We start from the raw sequence: 20082 nt of genomic DNA on the forward strand, positions 1-20082 counted from the left end.
AAGGCCTGGAGATCTTTCTTCTGAAAACTCAGCCCTTGCACAACATGCGGAACGCAGTTCTTCTCTGACACATGGGCTTGCCCGGGGGTGGAATAGACTCCAGGCAACTGGCTTATATACTGGAAGCAAATTTACTTCCTACATTTAGCAATATGCTAAGAATTTACCTATACGTCAGAGTTAAATTTAGTAATATAGGTCTAGAAATATGCGTTATCACAGACACACAACTGTTTATGAGACGCTTCCTTCATGTCAGGATTTTGCCTGGCTTAATCTTTGTAACCATCCATTTATGGCACACAGTGTTTGTTTGTTTTGTAGCTAAGCTCTTTAAGATTTACACACACTCCCACCTTAACTCACAGTTATGGGGTTTACTTAGGAAGTAAGAGGGAACAACATGGGGTCAGAATTAGGGCCGGGAACCATGTGGACACTCGCCCTTCTTCAGTAAGGCCAACAGTCTTAACTCTCAGCATGATGAGCCTCAGAGATAGTGCATAACTTGCTTGAATCTGCATTCAGAGTTATCTGACCCAGGAGATGCGTTGGATCGCCGTGGAACAGAAGCAGATGTCTAGGAGAGCATCACTGTGTGCCTTTGCCCAGATCATGGGCTCTATTTGGAATTAGAAGTCAGTTGGTGTTAATATTGAGGAAAAAAACCAAGAAGAGACATTATATGCCTAGAGACAAATGAGCTGGCATTTCTATACAGGAGTTTTTCAAATACACTGAGGTCATATGCTGTGTCCATATAGTCTCCAGGAGATTTATTTTAAAGCTAAAAGAAATGCTCCAAGGAGAAGATCCCTGGGCAACGAGGTGTCTCTCTTGGAGGCAGTGACCTCTGCACTAGGACCGGACATGACTGAGGAGCGGAATGAAACTGGGCGACAAGTCAGGACTCCACAATTATTTGGCTACGTGCTTTTGTGCGAGACCTTCTGTAATCCCACCCAAGGGGGAGACCCTAGCGCCTAGCCTTGGGAAGTCATCATGTTTCCAAAAGTGCAATAAAATTAAATTTAAATCTTTAGTGTAGCACTGGAACTAGGGCAGGAGGAGGAAAGTCTAAGAATACTAACACATGAAACTGTTGTGGTGATAAATGATTATTATAAAATATTATTTTGCATGGTAAAATAAGTAATATATTTTCTCTGATCATCTCGATTTCTTTGAGCACCTATTTTGCCTATCTATAAAATACACCGGGGTGTGGAAAATTATTTTTCCACAATAGAGTTCATTCACTAGGCATCTTCTAAGGATGACCAATGTATAGACTGTGGTGAAGTGAAGTGACCTGGTGAGGCGGTGTGGGAAACCAGGAGTTGTATCTCTTGGGAAGCATTTACTCATGTCCATCTTCCCTCTTCAACCTGTCTGTGATTGCCCATGAGGGACCCGTCGAGGACACCCCATGCTCAGAGGAAAGCATTTGCCATGATAGCCTCTAGCGCCAAAAATCCCAAATTCTAAGAAGCCAGCAGAAAATAAAAGGGCTCGTCTTTCTCGCATTGCTGGTTAAAGAACTAGGCTGATTCATGCAGCCACTGTGGCTTTTGTTTTGTTTTTCCTTTTCATGGTAATATTTGAAATATCCACCAGAAAACGGTGCGTGGAGAATACATGGTGGTAGTTACACAAGTGGATGTCAACTTGATAAAAGAATGAAGGGTGGAGGCGAGCCTGTCAATCAAGTGACTGCCTCTCTTCTTCCCTGGAGGTGGGACACGCCCTCTCTCTCTGCTTCACACTCCCATGGAAGCCCCACACTGATGGCAGCCAGAATCCTGGAAATGTGTCCACTGCCATTGGATCCACAGGACTTTCCACCCACTGGCCTGTGATCTTCCTTCATTTGGCATCTTTGCAGGTGTGTGTGAGTCTGAAGAGGAATTCATGGGCTAATATTAGACTGATGAGCTAATATCGAACTTATGGACTTGATCTGGACTGGGCTGGGATGTTTTATTGATGCATAGGTAATTACTTCTTGCTTTACACTTCTCTCTTACACACCTATGAGTGTCAATGGATTTGTTTCTCTCCTCAACCCGGTCTAACACCTCTAGGGGGAAGGAAGTTCATTGACACTCTGATTATACCACTGGAAGACCCATATTTGCCTCTGAGGTTAAGTATCACAGATGATCGTTAAGAAACAAGTCTCTAACTTGAAATCAGAATTTAGGAGGAGAGGTTGTAACTCTGAACCTTGTGACCAATTATAGCCAGGAACCTGCCTAATCAGGATTATGGGTTGATGGGAAGAGGGTGTGTGTACATACGGTTGTGGTACAGAAGCAGCAGCCGAGGCTAATGGAGATGGAGTTGGAAGGCGAGGCTGAGCAGTGTCTAGGAAAAGAGGGTGAGATGCTGATGTACTGAAACCACTCACAGTTGTGGGCTAAAGCCAAATGGCAAACGTTCAGAAACGTGGTGAATGGTTGACATCATTCTGCTAGTGCAAACTAGGCGATGGCGGGAGCAGTCACATCATCAAAATCATCAAGGGGTACAAATGAAGAATTTTCTCTCCCCTAGAATATTGACTGATCCCTAATGATGACCATCTCACTAGGTTGTTGGCCATATTAAAGATTTTGATCTTTATTTTAAGGGTCACGGGAAGCTGTTAAATATTCCAAGGAGGTGTGTGTGTGTGTGTGTGTGTGTGTGTTAGCAGGAAGTTATTGATTCCAGAAGTGACAGCAATGTCACTATATGATCCAACCATGGGACATCTATGGACGGAGTCGACATGATCTGCTTTGATGGGTAGAGGACTTTTGAGATTGCAGCCCAAGCCTGGAGCTCCCACAGACCTGGCCCTGTGTGTGATGGTGACTAAGGTGCACCCCCCTTCTTGACTTCAAGGCATTAAAAGTAGCTGCTAAAATGCCGTGGCAATATCGAATTCACATCAGCAATTAACACCTTGACTTGAATTAATTGGCCAGAGGATCTACTTATAGAAAGTAATATTCCAAGGGAAAAGGAGCCAGGATGTGAGGCATTTGATTGAAGGGAGGGTAAAGGAAGAGACCTAGAAGTGATTTTTAGGAGGATCACTTTGGTAACCAATGTTACGCACAATCTGATACTGGGAGATAGTGGTTCATTTGGGAAAGGGGGGGATCCTATCAGTCAATGAATCCTAGATAATTGTAGCAGAAAAGGCACTTACTAAAGGATGCTGGATCCAGAGGATATGCAGAAGAATCAGAGGCCTGAGATTGGAAGCAATGCGGTAAGTAGAAAGGGCCAGCATTATGCCAGAGATTCTGTCTAGTGAAGAAACAGCTTGGACACAGATATAGCAGCTTGCCCTACCTATTCCACCAGCCCTGCTCCCAATATTTTCTGCTAGAACAATTGGTACATCTGTTTCTCCTATCAGCCTAGCCAGAATGAAGACTGCGTTGAAATATCAGGCAGCCCCAGGGTTAAGAATAAAATATATTTCTGTCTGTATCTTCCAGAATTCCGAGGTCATTTGGAACAGGTGCATATGGTTCTTATTGAGCTTTACTTCAAATCCCAAACCACAGCCAATCGACATAAGCTTTCTAAGATTGTAAATCTTCACCAAAGCAAACAGCCTCGTCTTTTCCCCATGGAGGAGCTGGTGGTTTCGAACAACAACCTTGTGGTGAGTGAGCAGCCCAATGCCTACCCCACAGGGCCACCAGGGTTCCTTACCTTCGTGCAAGAAAAAGCTCAAAGATTGGTCATTGATTTAAAAGCAGCCCATGCAGCAATGACGGCGATTGGGGGACGCATTCATTGTGTGGAGGGTCTCGTTCAGTCGGTGTACAGGGAGGGGAAGTTACATCAACATAGAATGGATTTTGTGACAAACGGGCAGCTCATCTCACTACCATCACGTTCGTCCCGGCTCAGAGAGAAGCTACCGGATTGAACACAGCCACCCCCAGGGTTTCCAGGGCTGTCGCTGGTAGGGAAGCTGACTGTCACGTCTTTCCTTCCAGGAATGTTGATGGGCACAAACCACTGAGCACTTTTACCTTTGCACCTTGGCTATGGCTCCTCGCAGTTCTGCCAATGGCCCAACATCATGCTTCAGGCTCCGAAAGGGGCTCTCAATACCTCTTCTCATTCTTCTAACACTGGATATTTCCTTTTGAATACGGCTGAGACACCCACATTTTAAATTTCCAGTCTGTTCCTCTTTCACGTGGTTGGTAGGAACAGCAGGAGCCCTGAGGACATAATGGGTTCCTGTGGGCAGTGTACCAGAAGGTCGGCAGTTCCGAACCATCAGAAAGATGGAGAAAGATGAGGCTTTCTACCCTCCAGGGTGCTTAAACACAACAATTGGGAGGATGGCATGCGAGTGGGCACTGTTCTGTTCTGTTGTACCTAAGATGCTATGAGTCACAACCAACTCAATGACACCTAAAAACAATGGCACTGATAACTCCCATCAAGTGTTGCAGTTTTGGAAATCCACAGGGGCAGATCTCCTCTGTCACTATGCTCTGAGATTGATTCAATGGCCGTGAGTTTGTTTTGGTTTGGTTTGGACCATGCCAGCGCCCATTGGGTTTGGTTTGAAGACCTGCTTCAAGAGAAAGTAGGAGTTGTCCATGCAACTCCTTGGACCCTTGTGACCAGGAACAGCTTATACTGGGTTCCAATTAAAGTCTGCAGCAGGTAGGTCAGCTGGACAGAACCTAGTAGGTGCTGAAGAATACATTTCTGGTGATGTCACTGTAGGTTAGGTGTTGAGCTTGTAGGAGCAAGTCCAGCAGTTCAAATCCACCAGAGGCTCCTTGGGAGAAACATCAGGCTATTTGTTTCTGTAAATATTCACAGTCTCAGAAGTGTTATACAAGGACAAAATAAGCCAGAATGGACTTGATGACAATGGGTTTGGTGTCTGCCTCTTCAGAGGCAGAGGATGTCTCTAAACCCAGAAAACATGCAATTGCTCATTTCTGATGAGGAATGAGAAGTGAAGCCAAGCAAGACAAATACCAAGAGCTTTTAGTTATTTCCAGGGCTTGCCAACCTACATGTCCAGCAGTCAGTCAACACAATGCATATTTATATGGAACAAGACTGTTATAAACAAAAGCGAGTGAGCTCTGGCTAGACCCGAGTTCACATTCTCGTGGGGTGACCCAAACAAAAACTACAAAACCAATCAACAGGGCTATTTCCGATCAGCCTGTGCTATGAAGACGAAGAAGGCAATGTTCCTGAGAGTCTAGACCCAGTCAGTGCCACGGCACGGTTCACAGAACAGTGTCTTCAGAACAGCACCATCAAGGACATCTCACTAGTCCTAGGGAACAGGTGAAGAAAACAAACTTTAGGGGAGTTGAGTGACTCAATAAAGGGCAGAGAACTGAGCCTTCCTACTAAGCAGTTGGAGAACTTCAACTTTAACTCTTCAATGAGCTCATGTTGACGATGCCCTTGAGGCATGTCTTTCTCCGCGTGTCCCATCGTTGGCTCTAAATGTAGCCAGAGAAGGAAGTCCATGACCATTCTGACCACATCTCCTGTAGGTCTATGGTTGCTTCAAAGGCTACTCTCCGGTTTGTTTGTTTTACAGGGGAGAATGCGAACGCAGTCCCCACTACCACAAAGTATGCAGACGAGTTCCCCACATTTGGGGAAATCGCAGGGGTCAGCACATCCGAAGTGCAATGGATGAGTCTCGCCCTGGGAAAACCACCTTTGTGACGATGGTGTCTCCGCTGCCAGGTGAGTCTCCTGTTTCTAACTCCCCCATTTTCTCTTGGAGGGAGCTAAGCTGAATTCCAGTTGAGAGCACTAAATTTAGTTAGCAATTCTTACCTTCTTTCAAAGACCTTTTTGTGCATGACCTCATTTCCTCCTCACATGAGCTGTTCTTTCCTTGGTTTTTATAGGGGACACAAGGAGACAGAAAAGTATCAGGTGACTCCCCCCACCCTGAAGTCACACCGTGGTTAAGAGAGTTGGCTAGTAGCCACTTTGCCAGGCTCCACGCCCAAATTCAGTTCTTTGTAGGGGGAGTAGGAGCAACTTTTAATCTTCTCAAAGGCTTGACAGCATTTCCAGTAGTAGAGAATGCAGTAGAAGAAAAAGACCAAGGTATTTAAATTCTTGCATGAGTGTGCATATGCGTGTGCACATCCATGTAGTTAATAGGCAGGAAGAAGTGTCTCCTACAATATTCCCACTGGGAGGAGAGAGGTAGGTGCCACGAACAGCTTTAATCATCGCTCCTGTATAACTACATAGCTGGAAATACTCCAAGAGGTAGCTGCGGCCAAGAAGACAGCATGGCTCTAGCCATCACCCCAGAAGTCAGTCAGGTGGCCATTGGGACGGATGCCGTGTCCTTGGTGCTGGTTGACCCATTTCCTCTTTGAAGTCAAGCCTTCTGCTTCCCAGCGATTCGGAAATCCAGGCTGTTCATGAACACTTTAGAGGCATCTCATGATTATAAATTGGTATGGCATCCCTGAAAACCCTGCTTCTGACAACAACTTCATATTGCTAATAGACCTCTTTTGAGCATTGTAATTTCTGGCCTTGATTCGGAAATTTATTATTGACGCTTGGTGTCTTTTCGAAATTGGTTGTAAATGATCTTCCTGCTGCATAAATGAGGCAGAGTCCTATTGCGCCAGACCATAAGCATCCTATATTTATTTGGCAGAGCATCTCAATCATTGTTTCAGCACGTAGGAGGCCTGTAGGCCTCAGTCTGTGATTGAATTGGATGGGATTACGTTCTTCCTCTTAACTGATTTTAATTCTCTGCTTCATGAAGTCTGAGAGCTGCTGTGCCGTGGGAAAGCACAAAGGCTTTTTGATCAGGTGTATCCATGTTTGATTATGAAAATTTGAAACACATGTTTCCCTACCCCCCCAAAAAACCAGTAATTAGAGCTAATTGCAGCTAAGGTTGAACTAAGTGCCTCAAGCTCCCGAGTGACATGTTTCAATGGCCTTGGCCTTGGCCTTGACAAAGAGAAATGACAAGATGAGATTTCAATTGCTGGAAGGTACCTCCCGAAAGGAGAATGGATGACCACTCTCCACCTGCTTTTACTCACTTATCCTTATGGTACCTTCGAACCCTTTTATTAAACCGCCAAACAAGAAGCTTCCTCAGATTAAGGTGGCACGACTCAGCAAGGATTTTTTTCTCTGAGGCTGCTCTAAAGGTGCTGGTCAGTCATTTTATTGGAAAGTCCAATATTGTTGAACTCCCACACAAATTCCAGTCTGAGAGCTCCAGAGGGTGTGCTAGCCCTTAAGTATGTAAGATTTATGGTTTGGCACTCCAGTTATGTAACATGCAAAGATTGGCATGGAGAGAAGATGGGCCTGGCTAAGCTCTATCACAGAGCTACAGGCTGGCTGTTCTTTTCAACAGGCAAATCAGCGGGCTGTGGGGATGTGCTTTGCATTTGTGGCCCATGTCTATTCAGTGTCACCTTCCGAAGGTTGTCTGTGGCCAGAAGATGGCTTGATTTGCCTTTTTGTAAATTACTTCATTTGCTTAAAATTTGCTTATCATACGTTTTGCGTGATGGGATCTCAGCCACGTCTTTCAAATCGAGCAAGGCTGCATTATCTTGTTGCGACTTTTAATGGATATCTGAGTCAGTTCATATTTCTTCTCCGCTATTTTGAAAGGCAATTAGAGTTGGCAGGGCCATGTCCATCTTGTAGGTGAGGACACTGAGGGTCAGAGAGAGAGGGGTGCGGGCAGGTGATTAAGATTCTGGGGTCAGACTACATTCCGATCTGCCTTCTGCCATTTACTGGTTGGGAACCTCAGCATTCTCATCCACTTAAAGGGAATAATAACAGAAAAACACCTATTTGACGGAGGTTTGGGAAAAGAAAATGAGTTGACAAAGGAAAATAAAAAGTTTAAACAATGCCAGGCCCATATCAAAGACAGGAAGATAATAGTTTGCTGCTATTTATCACTCTACTTATTAATGCCTGAGTTACAATTGATGCTACTTGGGTATATTATATAGTCTGGGGGCTTTGGTTTCAGGTCAAATTTCTCTTGTTTGAATTAAAAACACCAAGGCCAAACTCATTTTTTGAGAAGACTTTTGGCCAACAGCAGCAAAGTCCTTTCTGTGTGGAGTTTCCACCCTGTTTGTTGACTATTCATCGGGGAACTGGAGCCATGAAGAGAATACTTAAAATAGAGCAACCATCATGAAAGGGCGCTAAAGGGACAATTGAAGGAGCCCTGATGGCACAGTAGGGGAAGTGTTGAGCCATTAACCTGAAGGTTGGTGTTTCCAACCCAGCAGTAACTCCTCAGAAGCAATAGGAAAGATCTGCAGTCGTTGAAGCACCCTGGAACAGTTCTACTCTGTCCTACAAGGTTGGCTACTATGAGTCAGAATTGACTCCAGGACAGTTAGTGAAGGGAGAGATATGAGAATTGGGCTAAAGCAGAGGTTGACTGTGGAAGGATTCATTGGGAAAGTGATTTAGAAAGGGCTGCTTGTACCACTAATGATGAGTTTCTTTGTTGGAAAGTAAGAATCCAGAGAGGGTGGGAGAAAGTCTATCAGAGAGAAAGGCTATCAAAAAATTGCAAGCTACAAACAAGCGGTCATGTAGCTCAGAAGCAACAAAGCCCACAGAGAATAAGCACACAAGCCTAAGTGAACATGAGGTGTTGAAGGGATCAGGTAGCAGACACCAAAGAACAAAAACCATCATTGTGTGATTACCTTCCCCACATAAACGCTGAAGACAAATGTGTGCATAAGTAAGTGTGGTGAAGAAGGCTGATGGTGCCCGGCTATTGAGAGATATCGTGTCTGGTGACTTAAAAGCTTGAAAGTAAACAAGCAGCCATCTAGCCCAGAAGTAACAAAGCCCACATGGAAGCAGCACACCAACATGTGTGATCATGAAGGGCCGAGGGGACCAGGTTTCAAGCAACATAGGCGGGGGTAAAAAATGATATCATCATGAATGAGGGGAGTGCGTGCTGGGGACCCAATGCCCATCTGTAGACAACTGGATATCCCTTGCAGAGGAGTAGTGGGGAGGAGATGAGTCACTCAGGGTTCAATGTAGCTATAATGAAACTCAAAACCTTCCTCTAGTTCTTAAACACTTTCCCCCCACAAATTATCATGATCCCAATTCTACCTTGCAAACCTGGTTAGAGCAGAGGATGCACAGTGGTATAGTAGGGATCTGGAAACAGGGAATCTAGGACAGATGAACCCCTCAGGACCAATGGTGAGAGTGGCGATACTGGGAGGGAAGGCAGTCAGAAAGGGGGAACCGATCTCGGGGATCTACATCTAACCTCCTCTCTGGGGGATGGGCAATAGGAAAGTGGGTGAAGGGAGATGCCAGGCAGTGTAAGATAAGATAAAATAATAATTTATTAATTATTATGGTCTCAGGAGGGAGGGGTAGTGGGGAGGGAGGGGGAGGGAAAAAAGGAAAATGAGCTGATTCCAGGAACCCAAGTGGAAGGCGAATTTTGAGAATGATGAGGGCAATGGATGTATAAGGGTGCTTTACTCAATTGATGTATGTATGGATTGTGATAAGAGTTGTATGAGCCCCAATAAAATGATTTATAAAAAATTTGCAAGCTAAAGGTCGTTCTGCTCAGTTTCTGAAAGTTTTTCCCTCTGATTTTTTAATCTTTCTGAGCCATCCTTCTGTGGTTGATAGGAATGCGAAGGGGCGAGGGGCAGGGAAGCCAGGGTGATACATTCTTTTCACCTGAAATGCTTCATCACTATGCTTCATCACTTCAAATGTTACAACTAGCAATCTATTGACACCACTTTACATTTAAAATCCACATGCCCTTTAACCCCAAAATTACACTCCCAAGAAAGTCTCCCATAGAAATAAAAGGAAAAAAGGCAGATTATATCTATATATCTGTCCCATAGAGTATCTTCATCCACCTGTAGAGATGATTTATTATAGCATTCTTCTTAGTAATTAAAAAAAGGTATAATGTATATGCCCACCAATAAGAGAAATGTTGAATAAGAGAAATATGACACCAACTCCATGGGCTCTTCTGCAACCATGAAGGACAACAATGTAGGCTCTTCATCAGTTGTGATGTGTTGGCCATCCTAACCCCTGTGATGTTAGTTTGAGTCAGGATTTGAGGCAGTTAATAATGAAGCAAGATACAATGTACAGGATTAGAACATATCTTGAGTCACTCTCTCTCGAGATGTAAAAGAGATTAAACAAAGGAGCAGAGATCAAGGGCAGCCTACTAGTAGGAAGGTAGATTCAGAGCATCCTTTGGCCCCTGGGTCCCTGCACTGAGAAACTCCTAGACCCAGGGGACAACTGACGACAAGGACCTTCCCCCAGAGCTGACAGAGAGAGAAAGTCGGCTCCTGCAGCCGGTAACTCGATTTGGATTTCTAAGCTCCTAAACCGTGAGAAAATAACAATCTGTTTTTAAAAGCAAAACAACAAACAAACAAGCAAAACAAAAATAAAAGAACAATTTACATCACTCTCCAGTTGAGTTGCAAGGATTTTCATAAGCTTTTACTGAATAAGAAAATTATGCAGAGATGTAGGTATAATGTGATCTCACTTTAATAAACTGAATGTAGACAAACGCAAACTTCTCTGCGTGTATTTGTGTAGGATTGTATGGGGATGGAAGGTATATAAAAATGCATAAATACTCCATTGTTAACACCATTGCTGCTGAGGCTGGAGTTGAGTTGGGTCAAGGGGAAGGAGTAAGACAAGGAAAATGTCGGCACCGAAAGAGGACAGTGAGGCATATTCTTATTTGGTTCTGTGGATAAAAATGGAGATAACATTTTGACATTGACATACACTTTATAATCAATGGATAGCTTTGTGGATGTAGTTCAAACTTTAAAACCTGCTATTACATTGATAATGTATCTGAGAGCCATGGATAGCCTAGAACTGAGGAAATGTGCTGAAAGTCATCATAAAGGCAGCTCAAGCAGAGTCTTCAGGACTTCAGATTCATTTACTACAAAGCTTGAGGTTTCCCGGTCCAATAAGTAGTCACTCGACAAGTGTGGTGAACAGGCTCTTAAAAGGCAATGAGTCCAAAGTGAGAGGTGGTTGAGTCCAAAGTGAGAGGTGGAGGAAGGGAAAACGACATACATATGCAAATTTTATGTTGTCAAATATGCAGCAGATTTTGATGATCTAATATGAAGAAAAGAATATAAAATAACTCATGAATATTTTATATTACTTACGTGTTGAAAAACATTTTGGATATATTCATTTGACTTCATCCTTCTCATTTTTAAAAACTATGACTCCATTTAAGTGGAGACACATGGCTTCCATGGTGCTCCTATTGAACAACAATGGCCTAGACAAATTAGGGAAAGACCTGAGTGGTCAACAGAACTGATTCTTCATAAATTGGTTGCTATGAGTCAGTATAAGGAGCCTTGGTGGTGTAGTGGCGCACCAGTTCAAAACTACCAACTGCTTCGAGGGAGAAAGAGGAGGCTTTCTACTCCCAGAAGGAGTTACCGTCACAGAAACCCACAGGGGCAACCCTACCCTGTCCTATAGGGTCACTGTGAGTCACCATTGACTCAACGGCAGTGAGTTTTGGAGGCGAGTCAGCATTGACTCAATGACAGTGAGTTTTAGAGGTGAGTCAGCATTGACTCAATGACAGTGAGTTTTGGAGGTGAGTCACCACTGATTCAATGGCAGTGAGTTTTGGAGGTGAGTCAGCATTGACTCAATGGCAGTGAGTTTTGGAGGTGAGTCACCACTGATTCAATGGCAGTGAGTTTTGGAGGTGAGTCAGCATTGAATCAATGGCAGTGAGTTTTGGACATGAGTCAGCACTGACTCAATGGCAGTGAGTTTTGGAGGTGAGTCACCACTGACTCAATGGCAGTGAGTTTTGGAGGTGAGTCAGCATTGAATCAATGGCAGTGAGTTTTGGAGATGAGTCAGCACTGACTCAATGGCAGTGAGTTTTGGAGATGAGTCAGCATTGACTCAATGGCAGTGAGTTTTGGAGGAGAGTCAGCATTGGCTGGATGGCAGAGATTGTGGAGAGAGTTGGGTAGGAAGAAAGTTTGGTCAAGTAAGAAAGAGCCTATTTTTTTGGACCACTGGCTTCTCAAAGCAAGACCCCAGGACCAAGAGCACCAGTCTCACTGCGAACTTTGCAATGCAAATTCTTCAGCCCCCTCAAAGACCTCCTACACCAGACATTCTGAGTGTAAGGCCCAGCAATCTGCATTTGAACACACGTTCCCTGTGATTCTGATGCAAGTTAACAGTTAGGGGACCACTGCTTTAGGATAAGATAGAGTACTTGGATAAAAGCTATAACATGGAGAATCTGGGTGGTAGCATCGTTCATTTGAATTTTGAAAGTCTTAATCTAACCTGGGTGTATTTCAAAGGCAATGAATTCAGCTTGTTGCAAGAACATAGCCTTTTAGCAATGGGTCATTCCCGAGGAAAATTCTGAGCAAGTAAACGCTGCCTAAATGGTTCAATTACTTTCAAGTTTCAGCACCAGCCTCTGAGCTGTCATTATTGTGTTTCTTTGATAAGTGTGATTTTACCCATATGACAGCTTGAGAATCAAGGAGTCATGTGTGAAACTTGGCATTTGGAACCATTTGGATGCTTTGATGACCCCACTTTCCCCCAAAACAAGTAGGTTATGACTGGAAAGAAATAGTATGTATTTATCTTTGGGAGAGAAACAGGTTAGAAAAGATGAAATTACTCAGTTTTATCTAAGTTTCATACAAAACAAAAATTCTTAAAACAACAAGCATTCTACTTCTGACAACTTAGTAAGAACTTTGAAAGCCACCTACCTAATTCATTTTTTTCCCTCTCAAGTTTTTACTTATTTATTTTTGTTGTTGAGACTATGCACAACAAAACATAAACTAATTGAAAACTTTCCTCATACACAACTTCATGACCTTGAGGACAAGCCTTTGCCTTGGACAAGTGTTCTTACCCTCCCTCATTACCATAGCTTGGAGAGTCCCTAATCTTTTGAATTCGGCCCTGGGGTTCTCCAGGTGATGGCATGGCCGCCATGTGAGACCCACCATGCTAGCGGGGCAGCAGTGTCCTTCAGACCTGTGTGTTTTCTGAGGATGGGGCAAGCCCAAGTTCAGGCCCTGCCCCTCCAGGGTGCGGGGTACACTGTAAAGTTGAAACTATGCCCCCCCCCAAAATCTTTTGAATTTCTATTGTCAATTTGACCTCACAGATAGAGATTTAAAAAAAATATTTTTAAATAATGTTGAACACAGATAAGTTTTCCTAGTTAAACCTGAACTGTTATTTGGTTTAGGAAGACTTCGGGAGATAGTTTTAGCTCAAGGTTGAGAGGGCATCTAAAGACAAAGGTTTCAGGGGTTCACCCACTTTCCGTGGGCCCAGGAAGTCTGCAATCCAGGAGCATTTGAACAACGAAAAGCTACTTCATTAATCGATGAACAAGTTAGGAACCGGTGTTGACTTCCTTAAAGCAATCTGCTTGAGTGAACGGACTGGAACGGGGATCCTGCCCGTGCCGGCAGAGAGGGTCATAGGGTTGCTTATCAACAAAGTGGGCAACACCACACAGACAAACAGACAGACACGTGCACACTACAAGCAATGTTTTCCTAGTAAAGATGAAGCAGAAAATGTTCCATGTTTGTTCTCAGCTACAAAATGCCTTACCACTAAAACAAAACATATGGTAGCAGGTCATTTCACTTTGGGAACATGTGATCCAAGATGCCCACACTAATCTCTCGATGGTTTTCGAAGCAGTGTGTTAATGTGCATGTAATTGGTACACTGGAGCTCATTTTGAATTTTGCCACCTCAGCAAAGGAAGGTCCCCAAATTTCCATGCCATCCACATCATTAAGGTTGACCCTGCTTCAAGGAGACAACTCTTTCCCAGACCCACTGTGAGTACCTTCTCTCCTGAGAGGCTCACCATTTGGTACGATATTGAGATGCTGTTCAGCTGCTATTCCTAAGGCTTTCAGTGGTTACATTTTCTAGAAGTGGATCACGCCTTTCTTCCTAGACTGTCTTAGTCTGTAAGTTCTGCTAGAACCTGTCTATCATGGGTGACTTTGCTGGTATTTGCAATGCTGGCGGTATCACTTATAGCCTCTCATGGTCTTCAGATGAGTTGAAGGTCAGTGAAAAGGAGGAAGACCCTCCATGGGATGGGTTGAGATGATGATGGCAACAACTGGCTCCATTACAATCTTAGTGGCAATAGTACAGGGCCGTGCGGTGTTGTCTGCTGTTGTCTGTAGGGCCCGTACGAGTTGGAGCCAAGTGCACAGCACCCAACAACAACCACAAAAATGGGTAGTTTGGAAGCCCTGTGGTGGTTCAAAGGGTGCATGTGCTAGGCTGCTACTAAAAGGTTAGAGGTTTGAGTCCACCCAGAAGCACCTTAGAAGAAAGTTGTGGCCACCTAACTTCCAACCAATTGGCCATTGATCACCCAAAGGACCATAATTCACTGTGACACATGTGGGGTCACCATGAATCGGAGTCACCATTGATTCCATGGGTTTGGGATGGGCGAATTAACCGGCAACATGACCCTTTGTGTGATGTTTCTGCAGTAAAGGCTACATAGAGATAATAGAGATGAAGCAGGAATGACGGCGTGATTCATGTAAATAAATAGTCCATAAACCATAGAGTGATTGAGGTTAATTTGGCTTTTGGAATTAGAATAAACTGATTGTTTAGAATCCCACAAAGTGGATATTTAGCATGCACCATGTCCCAGTTACTGTTAGAGGCACAAGAATGAAAATGTTGCCCAGAAAGACTTATTTCCTTCCTCTAAGAACACGGGAAAGGTAGATGCTAACAAGTAAATCTCGGTGAGATTGAACTATGAGGAGTGAAATCGAGAGTGCCTCGAGTAAGGGGACAATCTAGCCAAAGAGGAATTTTGTGAGGAAGTGAGGCATCAGGCAATGGCATCGTTGACACGAGCAGATCCACTTTATAATTGGATTGTGCTGGCTGCAGTGTAGACAATCAGGTGCCCAGGGGTGAGACCAGAGTGCTGAAAGTAGATGGATTTACTCACTCCATGCATTGGGTTAGGCATGGGCAGTGATGGGCTAGATTGGGGTTGGGGCAATATGAATATTTAGAAGTTAGAACCAAAAGAATTTTGCCTTAAGCCAGTATATGGAACATCGGTGAAGGAAATGGAAGGGAGTGGGGAGAAGGGAATGGGATTAATGTTAGAACATTTGAATTTAAATCTATCTGAATCCTCTAAGTGATGACAGACAATGTGATTGAATGGACTGACTGGGCTTACAGACTGGGGAGTTCCTAGCAAAGGTACAGTACTTGAAGCCATGGGAGTGAATGAGGTTGCCTGTGTCATGCGATGAGGAACAAGGAAAAGAGAGGGCGTGGGATAGCAGCAGCCTCTAAGGGAACGTGGAGGATGTAGAGCCAACCCAGGTGGTGCGAACAAAGACTCCAGAGAGGAGGGAGGTGCAACAGGATAGCACAGTACCTGGAAAGGAAAGGACCATTTCTAACCTGGGCTGGGGGTGAGGGAACAGCAAGAAGAAACTCAGGTGAGACAGCCACAGAGATAAGGTCTAGGACACGTTCACTGGTGGCAGTGCTAAGAGCCATTTCTGTGGCTGGTGAAGGGACAAGCTAGGATAAAGCAGACTGAGGCGTGGGTGGGAGGCATAGGGCTATAAATCAAGAAAGCCCTTTCAGTAGCCATATGAGGTCAAAGTTGAGAGAGGTGGTTTAAGGAGAGGTTTGATTCTGGAGAGGGCGGAGAGAGGTGGAATATCAAGTCAGGGGGAAACAATTTGTTGAACAGAGTCCATGTAAATATAGAAGGACCTAGAATTCTGTGTTCTGGGATGGAGGATGGGAAACTTCTATTACAATAGGCAAAGTCTAAAGAATTTCTGTCTGATCATTTCTATTTCCTCTGGGAAGTAGGGGCGACACCAATCTGTTGAGGATAAAGAGGGAAGATGTGGAAAGGAGAGGGTTGAAACAATCGTTCGTGAGAATGACAAAGCTGGCTCACTGGGGAAACATGATGGATGCAAGGTCTGAGTGAGGAGGGGACCTGCAATCAGCAGCCGGGTCAATGTGATGCATTGTGTGAACTTTCCCATCTGAGTTCAGGAACATGAATGACTGCCCCAAGCAGATCCAAAAACCAAACTCCCTGCCATCAAGTTGATTCTGACTCTATAGGACAGGGTAGAACTATACTTGGGAGTTTCTGAGACTCTTTACTCTTAAACAAACAAACAAAAGCCTCTTGGCAGGAATAGAAAGCTTCATGTTTCCCCTGTGGAGAAGCTGGTGGTTTCGAACTGCTGACCTGGAGGTTAGCAGCTCAACTCATAACCCACTCTGCCACCAGGCAGATAAACCAAGCCAAACTCATTGCCCTTGAGTCCATGCTGATGAAGAGCGACCCTATGGGACAACGTAGGCCTGTCTCCATGAGTTTCTGAGACAGCAAATCTTGTCTTTCTCCCAAGGAGCAGCTGGTGGTCTCATACTGCTGACCTTGAGGTTGGCAGCCCCACATGTAGCCACTATGCCCCCAGGGCTCCTAGTCATCCTGGAAGAGATAGGCTACTGTGGGCAAGTCATTTATTCATCCTGTGCCACGGCTTCCTCCTTTGTGCACCGTGAAGAGGAACAGTGTTTACCTGAGCCAGTTGTACTGATTCAATGAGTTAGTGCATGTAGTCTTGACAAACCCTCACAATGCGTTGCGCAGGAAGATAAGCCAGCAGTCTTTCCAGTACTCCCAGGGTCAGCTGCGGTTGACAGGTTTCAGCTGAGCTTCCTAATTCAGATTAGGAAGAAAGGCCTGGCAATGGACTCCTGAAGAGTAATCAGTGAAACCCTGGATGACAGAGACTATTGTGTGACCTTATGCTGGAAGATGTGCTTTCTAGGTGGGAAGGCACTTAAAACACAGAGGCTACAGCAACAGACTTGAGCACAGCGACAGCCGTGAAGACAGTAGAGGGCTGGGCCAGACTCCATTCTACTGTGCATGTGGTCCCCGATGGCACCTAGCAACAGTACCTGTAAGTCCCGAGAGTAGAAGTACTAGCTAAATGCTAGTTATTTAGCCAGGTGTGGGGGGAGAGGAGAAGTAAAGAAATGGAGCATATTCACCCGAGTGTGTGTGGTTGGCATTGCAGACTAGAGTTAAGTTGGCAGAAAGGGGAGGGAAGACATTGATTCTGGAAATCATTAGATTGTTCTGCATTTACTAAAAATCTTCCTGCTATGGATTCCTGACATCAAGTGAGAGCATGGTAGTTTGCTGACATTACAATAAGGGTGTTGATGGAAGATGGATACTATTCTCTGAGCTCTGCCACTCTCCACTTCCTTCCTGGTCCCAGACCATGGCACCCAACAAAAAAGGCCTTGACATGAAAAAAAAAGTGTCGTTGTTGTGCAGTTTTGTTTTGTTCTGAGAAAGAGCTCACACACCATTCCCGTGTGTGGTGGCCCGTGTTCCTGAATTCCTGTGAAATAAGAGATTTTGTAAAAAGAGAAAAATAAAATGATAAGAAGCAATATTAAGGGAATCCCCTGGAGTTGAGGCAATTTTGTTTAAAGGCTGTAAATTTGCCAATTGTTTATATTCTTTTCCTTGAGGTCCACATGCAATTTAAGGCAGAAAACAAGCAGCCTGCCTAAGCTTGAATTGCTGCGGAATAAGCCATCTCCAAGAGTGAACTTTAAGGGGAACTCTGCATTGCTGATGTTCAGAGACACGCAGAGGCACTCTTTCGTCTCCAAAAATACAATTTGTCTGATCATTCGGATCATGCATTGGGACCTTGCCCTTTTATCATAAACGGAAATGGATTTTAGACAATAACATTTATTTTCAGGTAGGAAAATGACCAAGCTTTTATATGGTGGGAATATTACTGAAGAGGCCATTATGCTTTCTGAAAATAGGAAACTGCTTCATGCACTAACAAGCAAATAAATAAGCAAAATACAATTATAGAGTGTAGGCTGGCCTCATGTGCCCAGAAATATATATGTTCTTAGCTGTGAAAATCATTTGTTTCTTGAGTTTAGAGACAGGGACAGTAGACAGAAGGGAGATCAGTACAGGCTGCCCTTGGGGGAACTACTGCCTTATCTCCGAGATATCCCCACACCTACTAGTTTCACAGGCAGTACAAGTGGAGAGATGTCAAGACTTGACTATAGTTTGTTCAATCAATCATTGAAACAAAACAAGGACATGAATTGAATGCTTGCTCTGAGGTTAATAGGAAATATTTTCTGAAAATTCAGGAGGGCAGTAGTGGGTGGGGAAGTGTTAGTATAGTCCAAGCTGCGATGGAGGAGTGTGTGAAGATGTGGTTATGACCCATTGCAGGAAAACAAAGCATTCTACACAGCTCGTGCTTAAGGTCCCAGGAGCGGCACCTGGAACTGATGCTGGAGGAGAAGAGAGGGACAGGCTCTTGTAGACCATGCAAGCCATACTGAGTAGAATGTGTTTTTTGTATGGGGGCAGAGGGATATAATCATATTTATATTTTTCTCAAATCATGTCCACTACTGTGTGGAGTGAGGACTGGAAGGCTGTAAGGAGCAAAAGTCAACATTGCTTCAGGAGAGAAATGGGGGGACTCAGCACTGAAGCAATGGCAGTAGGGATGGAGAAGGGGAGACAACTTGGAGACAGTGTAGGACTTGAATTGATAGAGAGGGGTATAAGTGATATGGATGAGGAAGGTGTGTAAGTCCGGGTTAACTAGAGAAACAAATCCAGGGAGACTCATAGATGTGTAAGAGAGTCCTATATCAAAGAGTAATTGTATATTAAGAAACCATCCCGGCCCAGTCCAGATCAAGTCCATATGTCCAATATTAGCCCATATAGCCGATATCAGTCTGTAAATTCCTCCTCTGATTCTCACAACACATGCTCTGGCACCAAATGCAGGAAGATCACAGGCCAATGGGTGGAAAGTCTTGTGGATCCAGTGGCGGTGGAAGCATCTCAGTGCTGGCACGGGACTCCACGTGGCTCCTCCAGCTCCAGGGCTCTGGCTCCATCAGTGTAGCTTCATCTGGCTTGCCAACAGGAATGTCACAGCAGAGTGAGTCTACGTGTCCCACCTCCATTGCGCCTCCAAATGAGGTCATAAAGCTGCGACCTGATTGACAGGCTAAACTCCACCTTATTCACTCTTAATAGTCTCAAGTTGACACCAGATTATGTAACTACCATAGAAGGCATCCAGGTTTCTTGCTTATAACTCAACAGCAGACTATCTCTTTTCATTGAGAGATAAAAAATATAGGAAAGAGAGATGAGTTTAGGGCAAAGGTTCAGTGTTAAGGGAAAAGGTCTGAGTCAAGTTCTAGCTTTGTTGAGCTTTAAAGTCTTTGTTCTATAACAAGTAGAAAATTTAGAGTAAAAAACTGAAGACACGGTTTGAGATATTTGCATTTGAGGCATCTGTTTAGAAAAATTTCAGGATAGAACGAGTGATTAATCCATTGGAAGTGAGTTTCTAGGGAAAGGGAATAAACAACAGGGAGATGACCATGGATGGAATGCTAAAGAACAACCTGTGGAGTCATGAATGGAGGCCTGGAACCTTGAGGAGGCTGTGAATGAATGGACACGGAAATGGAGTGACAGGAAACGAAAGTCAATGGAAAAAGTGGTTTCCTTCATGAGTCTAATGTTATTTGGATGTTCAATGAAGTAAAGGTTGAAAGTATATATTGAACTTAGCAGCAGCAGCAGGTCTCAGATGGTCTTGAAAAAGCAATTTTCACGTTATGATGATGAATCTAGGCTTCTGCATATTGAAGAATGTTTATTTTAGGAAGATGTGCAGAAACAAGTCACATAGCCTACATACCACAAAACCCTGAATTTGAAGAGGTGAGATGAAGGGCTAAAGTCAAGAGTTGGGATTTATTTCTTCAAGCAATTTCTAAGGCATATTTGTTTGAAGGCCGGAAGATGGA

At 44.1% G+C, this 20082-nt stretch overlaps 1 protein-coding gene and 1 non-coding gene across 2 annotated transcripts in view; both read right to left on the reverse strand.

Moving 5' to 3' along the window:
- VWC2L (von Willebrand factor C domain containing 2 like) overlaps positions 1–20082 on the reverse strand; it is a 189411-nt gene that overhangs the window by 4952 nt on the left and 164377 nt on the right. The gene's annotated exons all lie outside the window — the stretch shown is intronic.
- On the reverse strand, positions 5595–5756 carry LOC142425305 (U1 spliceosomal RNA). The gene has a single exon (XR_012779651.1). It is a non-coding gene; the product is annotated as a U1 spliceosomal RNA (small nuclear RNA).

This window comes from Tenrec ecaudatus, chromosome 13, assembly GCF_050624435.1.
Source record: "Tenrec ecaudatus isolate mTenEca1 chromosome 13, mTenEca1.hap1, whole genome shotgun sequence".
NCBI classification, from domain to species: Eukaryota; Metazoa; Chordata; class Mammalia; order Afrosoricida; family Tenrecidae; genus Tenrec; species Tenrec ecaudatus.